Here is a 24,808-nt window from a genome sequence, read left to right as displayed (position 1 = left end):
CATTTCTCTGGGTTTACTCTAATATATTTGGCCTGGAAATCAGACTGAGGATTTTGGAGTCTGAATCAGCTTGACAGAGGCCACAAACTAAATGCAGAATAAATTAGTATTACTGGGTAGCTCCATAACATGTTTAAAAAAATTAAATCAGATTGGATTCGTGAGCTAGAGTGGATAGAAAGTAGAAAAGTAGAGAGAGCTTGTTTGCACCGACAGGACCTGCACAGGCACTCAATAGGTCCCACTACCATTTCCCTCAAAGCTCACTTGGTCATTTAAAGCCACGTTCAGAGCTGCTTATATTGCCAGGCAGAGGTAAAATGTGGCATCCAGCCCCTCGGTTCAACCATGACTGAACAACAACAGTGAGGTTGGGGGACCTGCAAACCCTCACAGTCCTCCTTGAAGCAACCTTTCTCACAGATGATGGGTGCTTCTGCTTTCAGGTGAGACCAAGTGCAGGAAAAATTAAACCCAACTTTTCAAACCTTGGTGAGTAGTTCAGGACAGTTTTAGGAGTCTCTTGCTACACCTTGTTCTGCTATCTCTGGAGCCTTGCAGCAGAAAGGAGAACCTAAGGTTTAAGAAAATATCTTTTCCTGCTTGATTCTGTTAATAAGTGCATTTTTTTCCAGGCACACACACTTTTTATTGTCAACAACTAGTTCTAACCTATACCAGGGACTTCAGCCAAGGATGGCTATCAACTAGGGCACACACCAACTCTCAAAGAGCATAACAGCTCCCTAAGGCACAACTTCCCAGCAGCTGGACTGTTGGAAACAAGGCCAAGCTCTTCACAAAAGCAAATACTGCCTTAGAGAGGCTTTGCCTTGAGGGGAAACTTGCGCTGCTACGAGCTGCTCCAGCCATTGGGTTCAAGGCAGTTCCCAGGGCAGTAGGAAAAAAAAAAAAAGAAGGTAAAAATTGGCTGGCTCTGCTACTACACGAACAGACACAAAGGCACAAACATGTGCAGCACCGCCTTTTCTTAAAGTGCATTATTATTAACTGGAAATAGCAGCCAGATCCATCATGTTCAGCATGCCCCACATCACCGCTTCACTAAGCACCACAGATTATTTCCCTGTAATTGCCTTCCTGAGCTGTCTAGCAGCCGCGATTCATTTCCATTAAGGCTTGGGAGGATGAGATCATTTAATATTTCCCCATCTCCCCCTTTATTTTTTCCCATTTTTGTAAATTTGGCAATTATGTGCTCACTGCCCTCCCCTCAGTCATGAAAGTGAAAGTTTAGCGCTTGGTACTGCAGCGGAGCAGCTGAAACAATAGTGAAGAAACCACTGCAATTTTCACCAGTGTGTTTTCCCCCTTAACTTGAGAGGGAAATTAATGTGTGTCCTGCAAAGTCAGGCAGACAACAGTTCCACTTCTGTTACATCCTTTCACTTTGCACAGGACAGCTCGATGGAGCGGTCAAGAGGAATGAACAAACCTGCAGAAGAAACCCCCTGGTATCATCCAAGAACCGACACCAAATTCATCAGTCATCTGCTGATTTTTTGCCTTTGGTAGCTGCAGAGAGTTAATTAAAAATGTTCTGGATGTAAATTAAGTTTCTGCACTTGGAAGTTATCATCAATGCCTCACCTGCCTTGAAATGAGAACTGCATATTCTTTGATAAATGGATTGAAGGCTTTGCCTAGTTTCACTAAGTGTCCAGATCTTCCTTTGGAGGATTTATTCCTTAGCAAAGCCTGTGTCATCTCCTGTGCTGCAACTGTGCACAGGGAGTGAAGTCATCCTCCAGCCGTGAAACAGCCTCCACCTGCTCCTATCAACAGAAATACTCAGATGGGTTAAGATGATGTCGGATTTGATGCCAGGATCATCTCCTCATAGAAAAATAGATATTAAGTGAACAATCCTTCCATCAGACATGTACAAATCCTTGAACTTCTGCCAGTCTGGAAGGATTGCTAATGTCTCTATTATAGTTTCAGTGCTGGCTTTGTTTCACTGATGCTGCACTTTTGAGAACAGGATCCAAAATGCCACGTTGTCATTCCTGTTCCTTTTCCTAATTTTCTGCACATGAGTTTTTCAATTCTATTTTTTCCCCCTTCTGATAACTGGTAATCTCATAAAGAAGCCATCAGATATTTGAAATCTCTCCTGTTCTGGCAATTACTACACTTTGATGCAGCAATCTTGTTGCTACAACCTATTTTTTTTCATGAATTCCTCGTACCACTGCTGTCAGAGTCTGACCTGATCTGACCCCATGCTCCCCAAAATGTCCAGACAGGAGCCCAGAAGGGTTCAGACAGGGCTTTTCACTCTCATGCCCATGCCTGACTGCGGAAGTGCCAGGTAAATCCTGGGCCCACCTTGCCTGTGCTCATCGAAGCGCTGCTGCCGTGTGCCAGCTGATCAGATCAAGAAGTAAAAGCTCACTTAAAAGGCTTGCTGAGGCAGCTCAGAGAACTTTACATAATTCAGAGCATCCCTGGTTAGTGCAGAAATGTGTATTCCACGTTGACAGCTCCATGGGGATAGGGAAGGCAAAAATTCACTGGCATATAAAATGGCACAGAACAGCAAATATGATTAACAAAAAGCACAACTTATAGTGTAGAGGGACCCCATGTTATCTTTCCAGCCCTGATCTCCTAAAGCAGCTCAGGCCTTTTTTGCATCACTGGTTTTACCACTGTATTTTTTAAAACCACCTCTATGCCCACTTTTGAGTGCACCTCAAGACTGCTGAGCCCTGGGCCCCCACCTGGGCACCAGAAGATGAAAGCATCATCCTGGGACCCTGCCCTCTTGCTGCTGGCAATAACAGCAGCTCAGTCTGATAAGGGACAACAGGTAAAATGGGAAACAAGAGGGCTCCTGGACTCCAGAAAGGAATATGCACAAGTTGCATCAAAAAATAATTAAATAAAAATAAATGGCCTAACACAGCCTTATGCCAGTTTCTAATTTTTACTTCAGAGCCACACAGTGATATATATAAGTTTTTTTATACACACATACCAGGTTCTGGCAGAATTACCAGTTTGCAAGTGGGGGCATACTGGGGGGGGGGGGGGGGGGGGTGAAGAGGAGTTTGGGTGTAATAGAACAAAAACCTTGAGCTAAACTGACTCAAACTGCTTCCTTGGACTTCCAGAATGGAAAGCCATCCTCCAAGGGCACAGTTGCACATCCTTTGAGGAGCAGCTGAGTGAAGCACCCATGAGATCTCCTTGGGGGTCAGGTCACTAACAGTGGTGTGAGTGATTTATTTAATCCAGTTCTTTATATGGAGCTAGGGGCTACTTTCTGTACTGAGAGAGACATATCATTCTCTGAACTGAAGGCAGGATGGAATGGGAGGAAGGGATATCATTTCCCCTAGGTAGGCATGAAGGAGACAGGAAAGACAGGAGCAGACGCATTAACATTTATCAACGCATCCTCTAATGAGGGAAAAGCAGGACGTGTTTTGTATGGGGTTAAACAGATTCTGGAGCTGCAGGAGACCTAAAGAGTCTGGAAAAGCTTCCCCGTTCTTCCACCTCATGGACACAACGGAAGTTTAAAAGGTAGCCAGTGTGTCAGCGAGACGGTGATGCTGCTCAGGGTCAGCCGACAGCTGAGAAACAGCTCTGAGAGTCACAAATGAGCTTCCTCTCCCCAGGGAACCTGAAGGCTTGTGAAGTCACTTTAAATGTTTTGCTGCAGATAGCTCCTGTCAAAGGAGGCTGAGGTGGGAATATGCAGCTTAACTGTCTTCCCTGCCCAGACAAGAGCACAGAGTCATCCACATCTAAGGCTGAAAACAGGAGCAGGTGAAGGGGAAGCTGTGCCCCACTTCCCCACCGGGCACCAGGGTCTCACAGCTGCACAATCTCACACTCTTCCAGGGCACTGAGTGATGTCATCCTTGCCCAACCCCCAAAGTGATCCTGCCCTCTCTTCCCCACAGCTCCAGTGCTTCTTGAATTGCCTCCTGCGATTTTCTCTGCAGCCCTCTGATGCCTCCTGCCAAGACTCCCAAACTGTATCAATCGGACTCATCTGATAGCTAACAAGAAGGATGCCTTTCCACTGCATAAAACCTTATATTTAATTTTTGTAAGGATTTTTTTTAAGGCAATCAATAAGCCCCTGATTATAATGTTCCCATCCTTGCCCTTGTTCAGATCTGTGTCAGCCTGGTAATGTCACCAAGCGGAACAGAGAAAAGTTTCACTAGTCCTTCAGGGCTATTATGCCAAATGAGGAATTGTTACATATTCGCCTGCAAACAGCTGCTAAAGTTTAATTTTTTTACATAAAATGTTTTGGAAATAAAGATGCAATACACTGAGCAGCTGTTAACGCTCTGTTTTGCCTGTGCACTGGCTGTAGCATGGAAGGCAACGCTTATCTCCAGCATCACTACTGCCACAGTAGATTGAATACAACAGCATAGGGTGAGGTCTCAGCCAGACCCTTGTTCACATCAGCTCCAGCTGCTGGGCTTTCAAAGAGTCCTGGAGCTTGGGCTCACATTGCAGTGAATTTTCAAACTTAAATCTGCTGTTAAAAGAAGAAAAAAAAAATCACTTCCAAGCAGGGAATGTTTTTTTTTTTTTTCCTCCTTTTGTTTCTGCACATGAAAAAGAGATGGATTTTGTCCCCTATATCAGAGGAAACCAAACTGGTTGTTTTTCACTGCTTACCTGCATGATGTTTGATTTCTTCTGATTTCACTTCGTAGCTTTCTAGGTGGGGGCCAACAGCTGAAGGAAGCTGGACATTGCCAGCACTCTCCAGGCACAACGGGCTTTCACCTATTTCTCTAGCAGTACATGTGAAATCAAACCATCAAAAGACTAGAAGCAAACTACAGGTCTCAAGAGGCTAGAGAAAGTGGAATTAGTCACCCTTTGAAATATGGAGGCCATAGCAAATGAGAATAGATGGGCTTTGATGTCAGGAGGAGAACCTGCCAGTTGAGCTCAAACTCTGATAGCTCCTTCTCAAAACCTTGCTTAGGCTGGCTTTCATCTCTCAAGGTCTGGAACAGGTCTGTGCTTCAAAAAAATGCTTTTGTGTGATCTCTCCATTGAAAAGGGAAGGAATTAGAGAAAGGCAGTCACATCAACAAGTCCAGTGGTGCTCAGTCTGTGAATTGAGGCCACCCAAGACCTGCTGTATTTGCTCAGGGAACCTCTGTGTTAGAGCTGGAATTAGGAAGCTCAAGTTTGAGAAATGGCTTCTGATGCCTTTCACTAACAAGCGACTCTTCTGTTGTCTCAATGCTATTTGAGCACACCCCATTTGAAAGTACAGGGCAAACAGATTAATTAAGCCTCCAGTAAATAAACCTACAGAGAAGGCTTATCAAATCTGGGCACAGAACCACAAAGTAATTTATGCAAGTCCATGGCTAAGGCTGGTCCCCAAACCCATTGCCTGTGCACAGCTAAACAGTTCCTTTCTTTTCAAGAGCACTGCGACCATGTCTTCCTTCTCTATCCCAAAGCTCAGCCAGCCCACTAAACTGCTTAAAACAGGCCCCTCAATGCTCAAGCACTCTGGACAACTTCCTGCTGGGTTTCCTCAAGTCAGAGAGCGGAATTTGGCTCGACTGCCTCAGGGCAAATGTCTCTGAGCATGTGTGTATGTGTTCACGACACCGAATAAATGTGATCAGATTTGGTGTGACAAAATTATCAAGGAAACATTTGCATTGCCATTTCTGGAGCAGGCTGCATGATGCAAAGCAGAAAGAGAACATGTTCAGGGTGTCAGGCAGCGGGACGCCACGATTAATGGAAAGAGACATGTGAGACGGGGAATAATCACACTCATTAACAGCGACATCCAAAACTAACATGGACAGTGTCTTCCACCAAGGGCAACTAATGTGTCTGAAGCTCCTCTGACGGGAGCTGCTGCTGCGGCAAGGCTCAGGGCAGTTGAGATGTCTTAGATTTGTCCTGACATCCTCCCTTTCCTGTGCATTTCCCTCATCTCCAACTTATCAGACACACCCCTCCCCCCCCCACCCAAGATACCTCCACCATGGAGGTTGGGGAGACCCAGCAAAGGAGGCTGAGGAACACTGCAGTGCACCTTAGGGAGCCAGAGTCTTTTCCTTCTTCACACCCACTCCAAACCAGGACAGCCTATTTATCATCTTAACAGTTTAAAATGCACCTGGAAGCCTGAGTAACAGATTTAACCCACTTGTGAGCAGGCACTGTCTGAGATCAGGGGTGAGCATTTCAGGATGTAGTATGTTCTAATGATTCTAGGAAACTTTAAGTACATTGCCTTTTTCCTTCCACTTTTGCATCCAATTATGGGACTAGAGAGAGTGGTTTTTATTATACCCAAGAGACCTTCTGAATAAAAAAAAAAAAGCTGGAGAATGAATTCATTTTGCACATCTCTGCATTGGCTGGTTTTGGGTGTAAGAGCTCTCTTTAAAGAAAGACTGTCAGACCTCGAAACCTGAGCGTTTTGTCTAAGTATGTGCGTGTCTGTGTTAGGGGCTTCTTCATCTTCAACAAGTTCTTCCTTTTTATTCCTATAAATACAGTAGGATTTGGCAGGGAGAACTGTACAGGATGGAACTGAGTAATGGCTCTCAGGGTTTCTATAAATTAAGAACACCCAACTTGACAATGTACTTGTCGTCTTTATCAATTTACTCCCCAAGCCCATGCCAAGCCTTCTGCAATAAACTCCCTCTCCGTTTCACACCTAATCATGTGTAGCATAAATCCCACAGATCAGAGACTACTCACAGGGCTGAGGAAGGATCAGCCCAGGGGTGTTTATCCTCAGATGTGATCAAGCTGAGACAACTGTTCTCCCCTGCTCACCCTCGACCATGGCAAATGAACCTCAATCCAGTGAATAATCAGGGTTTGACTTATTCTCTAATTCAAATGCAAAGCATCTGGACATCCCCATTTGCTATGCTATCTGCCACTTCTATTCTTTCTGCTTTGCTTGTAAACAAGCTGCAGGTGAATAGTGCTGCTCAGCACTTTTCAGAGTTGATCCCACTATTTTTAAATACAGCATAAATGTGATTAGCACATCAGCCTGATTATCTCCAGAAGGATTCAAGAAGACGACTGCCAGACAGCTTCAAGTCTTTGAAAATCCTATTAAGGTTAAAGAAAGCAAGTAGTGTTCATAGAAATGAGTGGCGATTCAGAGGATTACTGATGTAGTTCAGGGGAGAGGTGGAAAGGGGAACGATGCAACCATCATACTCAGCCTCACTGTGTCACCCCAACTGCATAAGCAATAGAGAATTGTTAAAACTGCCTCTTCCTTTCATGACAAAGGTGAATAATTCCTTGGAGAAGGAACTGACTGCATGGTCACACACAAAAGATGCAGTCAATGGCTTGATGCCCAAGTGGAGACCAGTGACAAGTGGTGTTGCTCACAGGTCACTGTTGGGACAGGCGCTGTTTAACATCTTTGTTGGTAGACACAGACAGTTGGATCAAGTGTACCCTCAACAAACGTGCCAAGGACACCAAGTTGTGTGGTGTGATTGACATACTGGAGGGAAGGGATGTATTCCTAAAGGACCTGGACAGTCTGGAGAGGTGGGACTGTGCAAACCACATGAAGTTCAACAGGGCCAAGTGCAAGGTCCTGCACATGGGCTGGGGCAATGTCAAGCACAACTACAGTTTGGGCAAAGAATGCACTGAGAACAGCCCTGAGGAGAAGGACTTGGGGGTGTTGGCTGATGAGTTGGGCTTGTTCAGCCAGGAGAAGATAAGGCTCCAGGGAGACCTTAGAGCACCTCCCAGTCCCTCAAGAGACTCCAGGAAAGCTGGAGAGGGACTCCTGACAAAGGCAGGGAAGTACAGAACAAGGGGAATGGCTTTCAGCTGCAGGAGGGCAGATGGAGAAGAGATATTAGGAAGAAAGCTTTCCCTGGGGGGATGGTGGTGAGTCACTGGCACAGAGTGCCCAGAGAAGCTGTAGCTTCCCCTGGATCCCTGGCAACTTTCAAGGCCAGGTTGGATGGGGCTTTGGGTGTCCCTGCCCAAACCAGCCTGTGATTATATGAAAGAGTGTACTAGAAACTCATGGAAATCTCCTCTCTTGGCCTCATTTCCCACATTTTCCTTTGTTCATATATTATACTTTTCACCTGTTGTCAATCTCCTTTGTGCTCTTGTAGACACTTGTCCTGCTTTTTAGACAGTCAATAGCCCAGCCAGAGCCATTGCCCTTGACCAGTCTGGACAAATGGGCAGGTACACATGCTATCTTGTGACAACATGCACCAAGAATACTCTGTGAGGTATTTGAGTTTCCACAGACCTGAAATATGTCAGGTTTGGATTTAATGTTCTGACTCTGCAAACGTAGCACAGCATCTGCATTTCCATCTGGAAAACGGGAGAAATCTGGACAGACATATGGGAGTAGCTGTTTTTTAAATTTCCAGCATTGACAGAAAGGCATCTGCATTTTCAACAGCAGTATCCTTAGCTCAAAGGGGTCAACTGCATTTGCTCTTTGGTGGGTGAAAACAAGTATTTCAGACCAAAACTCCACCGATGAGAAGCTCCTGTAAGTCTAGAGGGGTTGTGCATTCCCTGTTGGGAGGCCACACACTGCTGCGGGGACTCACTGTGCTGCCACGATTCAGTCATGTAAGATCCTGGGACAAGAAATTCAGCACAAAAGCTATGGCTGCTTTAGTCACACTTGGGTCTAAGAAGTGAGACTGAAGTGTTGACAGAGATGTGAAAACAAGGATGTTCCCTGCATTACATAAACCAGACGTTTGTTCCTCTTTGCAGACCTTAAGAAAAGGCTTTTGCTTGTCCTTTTCTTGCTCCATCTCCTTTTCATATGGCTTTTCTTCATAAGTCTAGACTAATCACTCTTGCTGCTAGCCAAGGGTGGATATATACACACACATATATATGCAAATATGTATGTACATATACCTACATGTGTATATATATACACACATCTATGTGTATGCATCCCAGTGCAAATTTTTTACATCCTTACAATCTCCTAGAAAATTCCCCAGCAGGCATTAAGAGGCAGAAATCTCCAGAAAGGCTAATAAATCATTCTAAGTATGATGTTTGTAGGGGAAGACATTTTGGAGATGATAAAAAGCAGCACATTTTCAAAATGTCAATGAACCCACAGAAATGGTGAGCAGCTTTTCAGATGTCTGCCCACTTATTAGAGATGGGCAAAGTCAGATACCTGAAATATCTGAGTAGAAAGTTAGAGTATAAATGAGTCTGTAGCCTTTCCAAGCCTATAAAAAGGGAGGCAGGGACCAGAAATGACTGGGGGAGTATGGGGAATGAATCTCCTACAAGCCTATTTTTCAGAAACCAGAGTTTAGCTTGTTCCTGAGAACTGCAGGAAGCAGAGCACAGACAAGTAATTGCTCATGAGAAATTCTCTTTGAATACACAGGACAACATTACTGGGCAGCTAGGTAACAGGATGCACAAACATCACATCTGTGTGCTACTCAGTAAGCTGTTTGTATCAATTTCTACATAGCCATATATTTCTCTTACATAAGTAAATACTTGGAAGGAGTGTCTTCAAAGGCAAGGGCTTGGGATGTCTATTGTGACTTTCCAAAACCCACTGTCTTTCATATACTTGTGTATGGGACACATAAGAAATGCTGAACACAAGCACAAATATATAATTGCAGAAATGAGATGTGGTTATAATATATTCATTGTGTTCCTGCTTTTGAGCAGTACAGGGAACAGGAAGCCCACTTCCCTCCCCACCAGCACAATCAGAGAGCATTTTACAATAGCTTTTCTTTCTTTTTTTTCTTTTTTCTTTTTTTTTATGATTGGTAGAGTAACCATTTGGAAATGAAACTCCTGCAACCTTTCATTAAAGAAGATAGGAAGCCAAGAAGGTACCATTATATATGGCATTTTTATGAAACATTAGGCATGAAGTGATAGCCATATTATTGTATATTAGAAAGCTCTGAAGGATGCTCAGCCAACATGATAGCTTGATTGCATGAACATTGAAATACATCTTTTTGGAAAGGAGATACAGGCTAATGGAACAGCTAACAGGCCATGCTGCTGGCAGCTGAGGGGTTGGTTTTTAAAGCAGAGCTATAGCTGATAGTTTTAGTTTCCTAAAAATATGGTTTCGTTTTGTAAGACAATTGAAATATTAGCAGCTATTTTCTAGTACTCCTGGGACCTGATTCTTCTCCCACATGTACTGCTGGTTTCAGGCAATTTATGCCTGATTTACATCGGTGCAAAGGAAGAGAAGCCCCAGCTGCACGTTTCTTTGTATGTGCCTCTGTTCCACAAGGTATTTAAGCACAGTTCTAAATCAATCCCTATTCAGCAACGACTGACGCAAATCTTAGGCTTTCAGTAAAGAAACATGCTTAAGAGCTTTGCTTCATAGGAATGAACTACAAGTTGGGGCTTTAGCAGCTGCTTTAGGTGAGTACTGGCACCTTTCCTGATGAAACTCGCTATAAAGGAAAGTCATTATTTCAAAAATAAGGTACCAGTGGTGTGAAGCCAGACTTATCTTCAGCCTGCAGGAAAGTTCATTACTTGGCTGCAGCATCTCAGAATAAAAATATTTTATATTGATACTCATCTACCAAACCAAAAAGAAAGAATTTAAAAAAAAAGAAAGGAAACTAAATACCCATTAGTTTGCATTTTCTAACAGACTTCCCTAATTGCAGCTGCAAAACCTGCAAGCCAGCATATTCTATGAAAGGACAATCCTCACTGAGGTATGTACAAGAGGAACACACACATATGAGCTCCAGCATCTACACCAGCCCTTTGGAAAACACCCATACAAGCACCCCGGGTTTGCACAGTCAAGATATGCCTGTGCACTTTACAGATGCAGTTGAAAAAGCCAGCTGGAAACTTATTTCACTATGTTTCACATTAAGTGCTTGTTGCCTGTAATTAAAATAATTCATTTTTTGCAAGGGCAGTTTTGTAGCACTCTTCCATCCACCCAGGGCCATGAACCCCAGCAGCAATTAGTAAGAGACATGACTGATAGAAGTTATGGTTTCAAAAGGTCAGAGACAAGTTTCCACGCCCAGAGGAGCTGCAATGCAGCGTCAGATTAGAAAGGAGCTAAACCCTATACAAATGGGTTTGGGTTTGTAAATGTCTTGTTGGACCCAGGCAGATGTAGATGGCACCAACAGACCTCATGTTCCTATGCAACACCAGGTAACTGCAGCCCCTGTGTCCTGCTGGCCAACTCCCCCTCTCCCCCAACTCCTTGGAGAGTGCACAAAGGAAACATCAACAAACACACAGTTTTGCTTTTTTTAAGAATCAAGACCTTCTAAATTAAATGTGTAGGTAGCTACAGGTTAAGAAAATCTTACAATATCCAGGGCTTCGTTAAGGACACAGGTAACTATGGATAAGTGGGATTCCTGTAATTGTCTCCAGGCCTGAGCTTCATTGCTCTCAAAACCACACAACAATTAGCAGAACTACAAAAGAAGAGTCCAAGTAAATGAATATATTAAGTCTGTAGTTCTCTGGTTGTGAAGGAAAGTGTGAAAACGTAACCTACCTGTAAGGAGGTGCTGGAGTACCACAGAATATTTTGGTGCTGCAGCCCAGGCAGTAACTGTGCTGGGGGCTCCACAGGGGCAAATTCCACAGCTCCTGATGCCCCTTGGCTGCTGGGAGAACTGCTGATGGAGCCTGGGAGGAAAGAGGGACCTGTCCCCCACTATGCAGCGCAGCCAGAGACCATCCTCCACGGGCTAGCCCAAAGGCATTGTGTGCAGGGTCGTCAGCTGGCTTGTGGAACACACTGGGCTGTGACCACCCAGGCAAGGCTCTGCAGAAATGACAACAGTTATTGTGGAAGTCACCAGCTCTCCACCTTCCATAGATATTTTCTCACTCATTGGGGCATTGCTGTTTACATTTAGTAATGACTATGGCCAACACAATTTTGTTGTCTATATAATATCTATGCATTATATATATAATATTTTATACAGATTTTTTCTGCTTTTCTATAAAATCATAATTAATCCACTGCCCTGCACAGGTTATCTTAGACTAATAAGAATGTACCCGACAGAAAGCTCTGCTACTTTATTCCTCCTCGTTCTCTGAGCACAGCAGCAGAGAAAATCAGCACAAAAAGTCTTTGGCTTTTTCTTGTGGCTTTATTTATTTATTTGTGTTTGAACCAAAGTTTCCCCCATTTAAATCTCAATTTCCTTTCTCCTCCTGCAATTGGGGTCACCACGGCAGGGGTGAAGGCATCGCCTACCTGGTTACATGCAACAGACACCAGCCCAGCAGAAATAAAAGAAAGCGCTCACTGCATAACTGTAATTGTCAGTGCAGAAATGTACCGACCTAAATGGAATTTCACCTTGGGAGTTTTGGTTGAATTGAGTCTAAACAGAGGTGAAATTCCCCAGGCATATGGCAAGTCCTCTGGCTGGCGTCGTCAGAGCCCTGCAGCACTTCATCAGACCCTGGAGCCCACCATTAACTCTACGGAGTGCTGTTATTAGGGAGAGGAGAGCAGCTGTAAGTGTCTCTTAATGCCAGTGGGGAGCTGGGGAGTGCTAAACTACTGCATGTATAATATAAAAGGAAGAGGAATATAGCTCCTCTGAATTAGTTTAGGCCACCGAGGTCTGTTTATTTCAATTATCACTGGTACAGTCAAGTCCCTGAAAGCCCCCATTAGCTCCCAACGTGTTCTTTTACATACAGGCACCTTTGCAAATACCTTTTCTGTTAATGAAGCTTTTTTTTTAACAGCAAACATTGGAGCAGACACCAAAAAGAGCGTGAGCACTTAAAAATAAACGGGTTAAATGCGTCCCCGGTGTAATGCAATGGGATGTGCTGATACTTTGTTGGGCAAGTGAAATGACAATAAAAAGGGAAAAGAGCAAAGAACTGAACCTAAATAAAGACCTGCCTTGCCTCTCTTCTAGGTTTCTCTTCTACAGAGGATCAGTAGATGATGCTTCTGCTTTGCAACGGGGATTTGCGGATAAGTAGTCCCATCTATCATTTTCTACCTGATAAATCTACTTACCAAACCCCTCCCAGGAAAAGGGTTAAATTCAGGACTGGTGCCTCCACTTAAATAGAAGGAAAGAAAGAGTACTGTAGTTTGCTGCTTGTCCTGCCCGGCTGTCCCTAGTATGTAGGAAGAGGTTTGACTTTGTTTCATATGTCCATAACTGCACCTCAATTAAAGTTCAAAAAGGCATCAAATAAAGCCAAGAAGGCAGAGTTCAAATGCTCTGGTCCCTTTGTGCATGTGACAGTACTCTGGCATGAGTGTTGCTCTTTGCCCTGGGGAAGAGGGACGTACAAGCATAACCCGTAACACAGCAGAAAGGGGATGGTGCTGCAGGACTGCAGTTCAGAGACTTTGACAGCAGTATGAGCGTGCCAGCAACCCAAGCTCCTGCCAGCACTAGCAGGCAAGGAAGAGAGGTTCTCACTGAAATTGGATGGAAATTCTTTTCTTTTAAGATACTGACTCTCATTATACACAATCCACTTGCAAGACCACATCCAGCTCTGCTCATTCTGGCTGCTAGGAAATGCTGTCTTCTTTTCAAGGCTGAATTTCTCCACACTTAGTTTCCAGCCTTCTTGTTAGGCTCTATTCTGCAAGGTCAAAAGGCCCTTGACTCTCAAGACTCCTCTCCATGTGCATGTTCTTAAAACGAACGATAAAATCTCCTCTCTGTCTTTTAATAAGCTAATGAATAGAGTTCTCCATGCTTCAGGTCATGTAACTCGTTTCCCAGCCCCTGAATCATTTTCATAGCCTTCCTTTGAGGTCCGTGTAAGCTCTTCTTGTCGTTCCTGAAGAGGCAATGTCAGAAGTGGATGCAGTCCTCCAGCAGCCATCACTAGAGCCCTGAGGACAGACGTGAGGTTACTCCCCTAATTCCACTTGATTCTTTTCATGCACACAGAACTGCCCTTCTGCTGCTGAGCCAAGAGCTCACTTGGAGGCTGTTGCCCAGAATGACACCCAGAACTACTAAGACAGAATCTCCTATTCTGTGGGTCCACCAGCAATTTTCCTTCCCAGGTGCATCAGCTGTATTTAACCTCAAGTACTGGGTCTGTCACCACTGCTGTGAGTGATGTGAACATCACCACTTTCACAGGAGCCCCATCTGCTGCTGTCAGGGTTCTCACTGCAACACATTGTGCGTGTAGGCAGCAGCTAATGACCCACCACAGCCTCCAGCCTGTACTGTTTAGGTAAACCAGAACTGATCACAGGGTTGTTCATCATGGACTCTGGATTTACTCCACAAATAGCTGAGACCTTCACAGGAACAAGCAGCCTGGGAAAGATGCGGGCAGCCAGGAGCTGCAGCCATCGCAGCTGTCTCACAATAAGCCTTCCCTACTGCTCATCCAGCACCAAGGGACCATGTTTTTCCTGAGACTGAATGAAGAGAAGCTCAGCATTAGGAGTGGTTGTGAATGAAACCTGCAAGCAGAGAGGTTAAGGTTATTACTGATCTCTCCTTTCTAACTATAAGGTGGGGAGCCCTTAGCCCATGGGCCTTTCCATGAGCCCAGGGCTACAGGAAGCAGAAAGCACACCCATAAACCACCACAAACACAATCAAGTGTGCAGGCAGTCTGAAGACAAATTTAGCAAACATTTCCCTTTCCCTTTATTTTTTTTTTAAAGAGAAAAGAAGAACAATCTTGTCCTTCAGAAGAGATATATTCCACCAAACAGACTATTTTTTACAGTAGCTGATGCCCCTGCCAGTCCACAGGAAAGCAAACCGAGTCGTTAGAAGAGTTAAAAACTATTGCTGCAAGTGAAAAAGGACATTGAGCAAGGACAGCTATTTTTAAGCTATGCAGCAGTCTTGCCTGCTGATTCCACAGCACCAAAGTTATAATTTCTTGTTGATCACACAGTTACTTTTTTTTCTTTTCAAACCCATAACCAAACTCGTAATCTGTGCCCTGTGAATTACTGCAGCAGCTACCAAAGACAAAGGAGTTACTACTTTAAAACAAGGATTCATGCATCAACACTTAAACTCCGGAGACTCAGTGTATTTGCACATCTCAATCAGGAATGAAGGGAAGATCTAGATTATATGGGCAGAAAAAAACAGGTTTACTTTGGATTTACAAGGTGTCTGGAGAAAAGGTGAGTTTATATGTGTCCACACAGCACTGTTTGCAAAAGTGACATGCTGGAAGATGGGAAACCTGTCCACATTTCTACAGACGGACTTTCAGTAATCCTTTAAATCCCCGAGAAGAAAACAGGTGAATTGGGTGCTGGCCTGTTGGATTATATATATGTATATATATATTTAATCAGGGCTGAACTGCAGGCAATTTTCTTTATCCTGCAGTAAATACAGAAGATACCTCATTAGCCTAGTTTAAAAGGTGGGGAGGTAAGAGAAGTTATATCCACTGGCGTTATGTGAAAGAAAGAGTTATACACAAACAGTGCAAGGCTGCAGCAGCTGCAGTCAAGAAAACAAATCAACCATTTATTACTTCTCCTTCAGTGTTTTTAAACATTTATGGAATACCATCAATAACCAAGTTAATTGTGATCGGGTGATAGTGTATTTACAAAGCCTTCTTTAACCCGGGTGATAGTGTATTTACAAAGCCTTCTTTAACCCGCACACATCAGAACTGCTGTGAAAGGAACTTTTCATCAATGACAATAATTATATGGCCCTTTAACAGCTTTCTGCATACCTCATGGAGTAATCCTTCTCAGGTACTCACACTGGGCTTTGCATGGTATTGTTAATGAGCCGAGTTGAAGAACGTGGAATGAACAGGAACAAGGTGTTTCTTACTGTGTGTGTGCACAGGGTGAGTGCCCTCTCGGGAGGAAGGCACCGGTCACACCATTTTTCCAGGCAGAGACTTGTCAACATCCCCAGCTGAGCAAAGGGAAAGGCTCGACGCTCCCTGCCATTTACCGAGGTGGAAATTAATCCTGACTGACCTCGTTATTGCTGGCGGCACCTTGCTTAACTAAGTACCTAAAGAAAAAGATAAACAAAACCAAACCACAGACTTGTGCAGTGACCTGGTGTCAGAAATGAAGAATTTGTCTGCAGACTGATTTAATCATATCAGAAAGATGGATGCCAGGATTCATTACTGTGACAAAATGCTTATTGTTTAATCACATTATCCACCAGCTCCCAGCCAGGCTGAGACAAGCTGGCCTGACACTGACCCACACCGGGGATCACGCGGAGCTGCCTCCTGGCTGGTGCCAAGCATTTGGTTTCAGGAGGAGTCTCCATGCAAGGTGGAGCACCTGAAGGTTGCACCACGTGCACCCCCCCTTATTGCTCACCTGGCTGCTGTACTTTACCTATTCCTCTTCTTTCAGCTGGCTGGCCTGTGTGGACACAAACTTTTCACCTATGCAGATAGAAACAGGACATGAGCAAACAGGTACCACAGGAAAAAGAATTCCTGGTCCCTCCCCAGATGAACATTTTTATGTGAAATCCCATCACTTCCTGGACACAAAATCCAGAGAAGTTGGTTATTTTGACCAACTCACCACTTTTAGAGGCTAACCCCTAAAGAGGTTTGCCTCAAAGTGAGAACTCACAGAATGGGGGTGGGGGAAGTCTGTTCAAGGTATTTCTGAAATATTTTCCATTTTGGTGACATTTAACAGATTCCAGCGTTCTCCTCAACTCTGGAGAGAAATACAGTGAACAAAACAAGCCGGTGCCTCAGCCAGCTGATTTCACTGCGGGCAGCGGGTACTAAGCATCTTCCTGAGAAGTGGCCAAGTGCTGGGTCCTGCTCCCAGCTAGCAGGAGAGCTGTGTCCCACCAGTAATTTCTGTAACTAGTGTGCAGAACGCGAATAACTCTCCTACAGACCTTGCTCAATGAAGCCATAAATACATAAGCGCGTCCTACAGGCAGCACATCCTCAAGCTTATAACTTCTGCTGGAGCTATGACATATCTTTCACAAAGACATTTAGCCTCCAGCTAAGGGCTTCAAATGATGGAGAATCCACCTTGCCGCCGGGTAATTTATTTCAGTGGTTAATTACTCTCACTAAAATATGTGCACCATATTTCTAGTCTGCATTTGTCTAGCAACTGCTCTAGTGCAAGTTTTTAAATGAGTCCAAATGCATGCTGGAACAGGACTTTGGGAGTTAATTAATACTGTTTGGATAGCCAGACAGTGGAGACATGTTCAATAAAGCTGACATTTATGTATCGCTATCAGTTCACAAAGATGAAACACACCGAATTCCCTTGCAAAGCAACAGGCTTGGTTCATTTTTAGACAGCTTAGTAGAATTTCAATAAAGTCATAACAAATAATCTACTTAATTTCCACCCAAACCTGCTCTCTATAATGTAAGGGTAGAATCGTTTTTATTTCTTATCATTTAGGGTAAAATATTCAGTCCATAGTCCCTTGTGAGCCTGAGCTGAAAAACGTTTATCTTACCATTTTAATTCTTTTTCTGCATGATTTATAAATGCTGCTGTCTCTCCCTAGAGATGGGCATGAAGTTTGGATTCCTGACATTGATTGATTCAAGGGGAAAAAGTATGTAACATTTGATCTGACAAGATTAGCACATGCAATCCTTGGACAGAGGCACCGGTGAGAGAGGTAATATTTTGAGCCTTGAACAGAGTTCTCTTCAGATGTTATCTGAGTTCAGATTCCAGAGGAAATTATGGTAAATATGCAAAGAGAAATAAAGCAGTGGGAGAAAAAGTCTTCCCAAATACAGCATAAATTGAGCAATTCTGGCAAATCTATTTATTGCAATTTTTCTTGCTACATATATCTTGTCTAAAGTTAACAGACACGGCTTTTGCTCAGCTTCCAAATCAGTCAGACCTACAAATCTAGGGCGCTACCTAAAAAATGCTATGATATGCAAACTGTTTTGCTATCACTGCAAAGGCAAGCCTCTTCTTTCTCCCCTTGCCAATATAGAGCCATCAGAAAAACTGGGATGTAATGGGTTTTCACACTTCCAGAGGAAAAAAATTCACAGATCCCTCCTGCTAGTTGCCAAACTAGCCCCTAAGAAGGCCCAGGAATTGATTTTTACTATCCCACAAAAACTGATGGGAGATAGCATCATTCTCCCCTTGTTCAGAGCAGCATAAAGCTTCAAACCCAAATCAGTTTTGAACATTCAAGATTCCAAGGGAGATTTTTAACTTTCTTGATTTGGATAATTTCAAAGTTTTTCAGTTCAACTTAATGTGAATCAGCTACTCCCTCTGTTCCTCTGCTTTTTTTTTTTTTTTTGCTTTTTTTAACCATAAAATTATTATGGTTAAAGACAAAGGAATAAACCCAAGTTATTTTATGCAGGAAAAAAGCAATAACCAAAGCCTAGAAATTTACACTCGGATTATTAAAAAAAAAATCAATACCAATTTTTTTTGTGAATGACTTCATTCACTTTTAATGAACTGATACATTGCAAATGAAAAAAAGTTTTGTTAAAAAAAAAATCCCAACCAGCCCCAGGAAATGCATCTCCTTGTGTGTGCAAACCCTTTTTGTCTCCCTCTTCAAGTACCTGTTGTGCTTCAATAAGAACCTTTTATCTTCCCCAAGGAATTCAATATACCCATCACCAAACGTGGGAAAAATGCAGCATGCCAACACGTATCCAAGTAAAAATGACTTCAACAAGCATTTCTCCTCTATTTTACTGATAGCAACCTGGCAAGTCTTCCAAGGAGCTGACTCTGAAGCAAAATAGATGCACGGAGCCTTGTAACCCCTACATCTTCATTTAAAATATATTGCTTTTAGAAGAAGTGTAGGTGTCTAATGGGGCTTGGGAAAGCCACATTTTCCTTCAACTACACCCTCAAAGTAAATCAAGAGTGTCGAGTAAAGAGGAACTAATTCTATTTGCTTGCTTTCAATAAGGAGGAGAATTGTCTCTCCTCCCATTCTTGCCCCAAGCAACAGTCTTGGCAGCAAAGGATATTTTTTCATAAAGCATAATGCAGAAGCAGCTCTCATTCACTCCAGCAAATCCTGTTTAATCCCTGGATTTGTATCGTTTGCTGACTAGACTGAGAAATTTGGCTGCATCTAATCCTTCGGCTTCTGAAGAAAAATGGCTTATTTAAATATTTAGCTGCACTTTGTCAATATCAGCGGGACAGGGGTGATGGATGACAGCAATTATGCTGGGTGCATCTCCATTAACATGCCACTTTTTCCAGGTATGGAGTCTGCCTCTCGTATGGTTTGTTTAATGATCAGGACTGAGAAGGAATTTTAATGACCCCTTAGCGGCTGGTGTTCATTTGAGGTTGGATATTATTTAGTGGTGTACAAGTAGCTGGTGAGTTGGGATGATCAGAACAGTGGATTAGACACAACAAGTTTTCTCCATACTTCCTGACACCCTAATTTGCAGCATCTAAAACACACCAGGAGATACCTAGAGGTCCAGCCATAAAGGTTTAACCAGTTCCCAGAGCTCTTCAATATGCAAAAGATTAAATTTTTATACATCAGACTATGAAAGCATTCAACACTTCACAACAAATACCTGTCAGCTGTATATTTCTCTCATACACTATTTCTTATAGATACCTGGAGAGCCAAAGTTAGAGATGACACTAGAAGCAGAGATATTTTACGTACAGGTATCTGTAGGGATGTCTTCAGGAGCCTGGGTTTGGCCATTGCAGTGACACAATGGCTCTGCAGACATCAGGCAGGGATTTGCCAGTCACAGCTTGGGTTCAGAGATCACATGCCCTGGATGTCTTCACATACACCACGTTCTCCTTGTTTTCCAGACCACGAGGGGAGAGCCCCTGCAGTCCAGCACAGAGATGCAGACACAGCCCGTGGCTGTGTTGCAGACACAGAGTACACCCATGATGAAAAGTGCAAACACTCTGGGGTCCTCTGGGCAAGTCAAGCATAAAGCTGAAGCCATCCACTGTTTCTTATCCTTGGCATGATCATCATTTATAACATACATCATCCAGTCCTACCTCACTGACCACTGTAAGGCAGATACAGAAGCGACTGAAATAATGGCTAGACTTACCATGAAAACTTGGCTTTGACCTTCAGTTCTTTTCCCTTGGACCAAAGCTTTCCTCCTTCTGTGTGGGCCAGGGTCCCTGTTCCTGCTTCCATTCTCTATAAGCTGTTCATAGTGCTTCTGCTTGCAGGGTGAATTTATTTGGCTGCTGCTTTTAATACTTGCTTTTTCATACATACCTGTACACGCACAGGCCTCACGTGGAATGTTTCTCTCTTGGTCAGAGCAGTACATAAGAAAGAAATAATTGCTCTGGATGGACTCTTGTGTGTTAGTATTACTGTGAAATACTTGAGGTAAGGTGTTATGACCTGGTAAACCCCAGTTACTTTCCATGTTACTTGTGTGCTTATGGTGTAAACCTTGTGAAGTACGTTGGATGCCCAGAGGGTGGATAAAGACACCAGACATCTTTGCATGTCATTTCATTCCCAGGTAACAGACAGTCTTTTAAATACATAACATGCACTGTAAACTGTAGTATTAAATTGAAGTACTGAGAACATTCCTGACCACTAACAGGGCAGTAGCAAGGGATGCCTATAGAGGCCATGTTCTCTACTTTCTTAATGCACCTAGGGTTTGGAGTGGTAAAAGGCATCTCAGTCTTCCCTCTATGTTTTGGAAGGGGGGAAAAAACCTGCTCTTCCCCTCTATCCCTCCCAACCAACCAAAAAGAATAAAAAAAGTCTATTCAAAAACTGCTTCCTCAAAAATACAGCCTGCACCAACACATTTTTCCTATCTATTTTTTCTGCTACAAGGCATTATTTGCACTGGAAAGAGCCCTGCACAGAATGTGTAATGGGCAGGTTTAATCAGTCAGTCCACAGACCTGACCTCCATTCTCCACTTCAGCCTTCACTGCAAAGAAATATACAGAGGCCACCTTAAAAAATAATTAAAGACAGACCACACAAGGGATCTACACAGCTCTGTCGTCTATTAATGGAAATGATGGATGCTCTGTATTAACCTTGCTGCAGTTGCAGCCCTACATACAGGGAAAGAAGCAGCTGTGTGAGTGATTCAGTGAGGTTGCCTCTTGCAAATTGTATTAATAATTTACTTGTCTGCATGAACAAATCCCTCCTTCCCAGGCTGAAGGGCTGGACTAATTTAATGTTGCAAGGTTCAGATAGCCATATGTTCCTGCAGACAAAGCTGAAGCAGAAAACCTGGAGGTTATCAACCACCCTTCCCTGTGCTCTGTGCAACATCCTTGTGCTGCCCATCCTTCCTTGTGGGATGATGGAAGCCAAAGCTGTCTGCAGACTTAGGGATTTACAGTCTGATGATACCCCCTGGAGCTGGGACTCATCAAATGGACTCATCTTTGGGGCAGAAGATCTCAGCCTTGACAACATATGTGACATGGCAATCCCAGCACAGCCAGTGCCACACCAGCCACCCCATGCTCCGCTGAAACACACTGAAGGATGTCCAGCTATAACCCCCCCGTGCTGAGCAATCCAGCTGAGCAATGATGCAGTTAAAATGAAGAGCTGGGGGAAAAGGAAAAGGCTTCTTAGCAGAGTGGCTTTGCTAGAGTTTGGTCATGGCATGAAAAGAAGATCACTTTCCACGTTCACCTCTGTGGCCGATCAGGTGGAATTAAGTTTTGCAGAGCCAAGAGCCTGTGCTGCCAGTTATTGCCCAAGTCTTTGCATGAGGCAAGGTGGAAACTCCCAGGTCTTCAGGAAGGGAGCAAGCAGAGGTATTTCTCACTGCTGCCCTTATCTTCCTTGGTTGACCTTCCTGGCAGTGCTCCCATTTCTCACAGGTGCCTTGCAGGGCCTGCTTTAACCTTGTAGCCAGGAGGCCACTGTCCAACTCTGCTCCACTGACAAACTGCTGTAAGGTCCTGCTTGGGTTTCTCAGGTTGAATATGATCCTATACACAGCCCTGGGCAGAGGCCCCAGCTACCAACATTTCCTGATGATAGTCACACTATGGTACAGGTCTTCTGCGATCCATCAATAGACCCTGCATGCTGCGAAGCTACCAAAGGTATGTCCAAAGCAGTACACCACAAAACAAGTAAAGTATCCATGTTCTTACAAAGTTGCCTTATATTGGGTGACACTCCCTGTTTTTTACCTGGCAGCATTAACTTGAGGTCACTGAGCTGAGAAGCGCTGATGGGAGAGAGAGGAAGGGAGAGCAGAGGGGTGAGAAGATGTGAAAGCAGCCAACAGGCTCTGGAAAATGCCAAAAAATCTCAAGGGGAGGAGGAGTGATGGATCTGAAGTTGGCAATGCTTTTTTAAGTGTTTGTATTCCCTTGTTGCAAGTCACCAGCCTTTTTTTTTCTTTTTCTTTTTTTTTTTCTTTTTTTGTTTTTTTTTTTTACTGGCAATCTGTAAAGTGTTAAATTCCCTTGTCTTTTGCCTACCTACACAGGCTAATTTACAGTTACCTGTTATCAATAATTGAATGCACTACAGAGATTTCTTACCTTTTTTTACTTCTTGAGTAGTCATTTGACAACATATGAAGAGATGAGCAGAGCTGAGACTGAGAAATCCTGTTGTCCACATTAACGTGGGTGGCAGAAGCAAGGAATCTGGAAGGATTCAAAAGAAGCTGGTAATTACCTGTGAGCAGGGATATTTGAAGCAGATGAGCCTCACAGGAACCCACACAAGTACATTTTCTTGCCATACACTCTGCAGCTTCCATGCTCCTTTCTGGGTTTACCCTGAGACTCAGGACACGGGGTTACTTAGAGCAGAGATCCGGGGGTTTAACTCTGAAAACTAAGAACATTGTTGTTTTAACCAAGTAGAGCTTAATGCATCTGGGAACTGTAAATGTTATGGCTTTCCAGTAGTACTGTAACCATCACTTTGAATACAGAGCGGTGGTACCAGCTGTGAGTGCCTGTGCTGGATATAATTGCTTTTTTTCCTCCTGGTGTTCTTTGTCAACCACCCAGCCAACATATGAAGCAGAGAAATTCACCATATGACCCAAGAAATCAAGTGCAGGATCTGCTCCAGTTTCTCTCAGGGCTGAACTGCTCCCAGTGAGAAATGATGATGGCGACAACAGGCTACAGGAGGATGCAGAGGGAAGAGAGGACTGTCTGCCTGAAATATGGGTCCATATAAAAAAAAAAACACCCAAAAAATCTCTCTCACATGAGTCCCTTTGCTTTAGGAGCCACAAATCTGCTACACTTTGAGAAGTGCTACCACCAGTCTGGAAACATAGGCACCAACATCTGTATCCCGGACAGAGGGAGCGGTGGCTGCTGGATTTGCAGCCACTTGGGGCAGGTGCCTGGCATAGCATTTTCCATGGGTGCCTCTCTAACTCCTGTGGCAGTTCCTTTGGCTGCCCTTGTAGTTTCTTCCCAGCTCTGCCTCCTACATCCACCCTCCATACTCTTACACATCCCTGTCTGAAGGAACACCTTCACAGTTCCCTATACCCAAGCTTTGCCAATATTAGGCACCAATTCTGTTTATAAAAACATGAGAGTTTATAAACAAATTTCAGTCTGGCTAGATATCACAAATAACATGGGAGTCCAGTAAAATCCATCCTCCTCCTGTGGCACATAAAGCAGTCATTGGCAGAGCAGATGGCATTTCCCAGCAGTTCCTAAGCTACCCACATCAGCCAGAGATTTCTGTTCCCGTTCATTTCTGCCCTCTGCGGGTTTGAACAGCATAGGAAGTGAAGACAGAAACCTGGGTGTTTCTGTTTATATAGTAAAGCAATTGTCAAAGTCGTGGAGGAAATTTTCATAGTCAATAGACCCTCAGGACAGAAGCACAGAAAGATGCTGCCAAGTGACCTGTTTCTTGTTTCTAGGTACCAGCTTTCCCAGGCACTCACCAGACCTGACTTGAGGAGTCCTTGCCCACAGCTCCTGGATGAATCTGGGACACATGCAGTGCTTCTGAAAACCTCGACCTAGTTTTGCCCAGTTTTTATTTACAGATATTTTCCATTGAAATTGGGTATTGTGGACGTGGGGATGTGCTTTCTACAGCTGATTGGAAGAAACTATACTTTCTTTTCACCTCACTTCAAGAGAAAGTTGGTGTTTTGTGTTTTTTCTCAAAGGGGACAAATTACATTGCAATCCACTGAAGGTTTGCTATGCAGCTAATGGTCCAATTCAGATTGCCAGCTTCTCTTTTGGCTTGCAATATAGACTAAGACATTGTCACTTTAGTACCATTTACTTTGCAGTTTCATTGTACAAAGCTCTTGACCCTGTTGAATTTGGCTCAGGCGTTACCATATGAAAGAATGTGAGAGTGGCTTAAAGGGGAACTTGAAAGTTGTCAGCACATTATTCATTTGCTTAGACGAAAATACTAATGATTCTTTTTTTTTTTTTCCCAGAAATCCAGATGGTTACTTAAAGGTGCATCTAAAAGAGCCAGGTGAAAAATCAGAACTTATTACCTCGCTGACACTAGTAGGAAAATAACAAGTAAAAATGCCTGAAGCTCCTCAGCAAAAACATTTTCAGAAGCAAGCATTAACATTACAAACACTGCAGTGGTGACAGGAGAAGGGTCTCACAGATGTGGTATTTGTAATTTCAATTGTGGTGTGAGCACTGTGTATGAACACTTCAACAAATACCCGCCAAAGCTCTAATTTGAACCTTTCATTTTCACTTGGATATAATAAAACAAAAAGGTGTTTGTTTTCTCTCTGGCTTCTCCCAGGT

The sequence above is a fragment of the Gallinula chloropus genome (genome assembly GCF_964237585.1).
Source record: "Gallinula chloropus genome assembly, chromosome: 16".
NCBI lineage: Eukaryota > Metazoa > Chordata > Aves > Gruiformes > Rallidae > Gallinula > Gallinula chloropus.
Note: the sequence above shows the minus strand (reverse complement) of the source record.